Below are 1,204 nucleotides of genomic sequence, written 5' to 3'. Positions count from 1 at the left end.
AGTGTTTGGTTTTTTGGCCGAGGTGGTTAGGGGGATATATAGAGGATATATACTAAGGCCGCCAGATATATCCAACGTATCCAAAGGGGGCAAGGTTTCCAACACGGCATAATCCACGATCGGGATAAATATATATATTTAGAGCACCGTTGGGGATCTCCTGCGATAGAGGTAGATAGAACTCAGAATTAATCTTGCTTATAACTGCTTCCAAAGCTACTTGACCAATAGCCATCTTATTAATTAAGCTTAAGGTACTGTAGCCTTTGGAGAAGTTAAAAGAGATAAGGAGATAAAAGATGTTAGAAACCTAGCTACCCTAATAATAACCCTAGAAATAACCCTAATAACCCTAGCATTAACCCTAGCAACAACCCTAGCAATAACCCTAGAGAATTGCATCCTTGATTGACAACGTAATTTCTATTCCACTGACCTGCAACTTAAATAGCATTGAATATGTTTGGTAGAGAGCCAGCATGCATGATTTCATGCACATCTAACCACTCCTTGCGCTGACCGGGACTTTGGGACGATAATACTGTAACGGGTTAGCGCGGCTGTAGAAAATATACGCTAACCTAATACGGTATTATCGTCCCATAGAACCCTCCATTGTTTAAACCACAATATCTCCACCACTACATGGGCTATGGGAATATGGAATATATCAGTTTAATGCCCAGAGGCTGCTCTATCATCTCATACTAAAATATGTAGATGTTTCTATATCTGTGGTGTTGGTCTTAGCCTGTCAATGTGGTACTAGAATATGCGATATTCAACGGGCGTGCCCCAACCGGTATATACGATCCTCTCCATCATATTCTGTTTAACCCCAACCCTAAAACCCTGGGGTTTCCGTTTCCGTTTCCGGTTCCGCCTCCGCCTCCGCTTCCGTGACGTATTTCCCTTGACGTAAACCCCTAATCCAACGTGATATTCAACGGGCGTGCCCCAACCGGTATATACGATCCTCTCCATCATAACCCTAACCCTGAAAACCTGGGGTTTCCGGTTCCGTTTCCGGTTCCGTGACGTATTTCCCGGACGCAAACCCCTATATCCAACGCGATCGATCATATTCTGTTTAACTCTAACCCTAACCCCTGGGGTTGTAACCCTGGGGTTTCCGTTTCTGCTTCCGTTTACACCTCGCTTTCCCTGGAAGTATTTCCCGTGACGCTGACCCTATATCCAACGC

Source organism: Histoplasma capsulatum, genomic scaffold (assembly GCF_000149585.1).
Source record: "Histoplasma capsulatum NAm1 scaffold_57 genomic scaffold, whole genome shotgun sequence".
Lineage (NCBI taxonomy): Eukaryota > Fungi > Ascomycota > Eurotiomycetes > Onygenales > Ajellomycetaceae > Histoplasma > Histoplasma mississippiense.
This window is presented reverse-complemented; position numbering follows the sequence as displayed.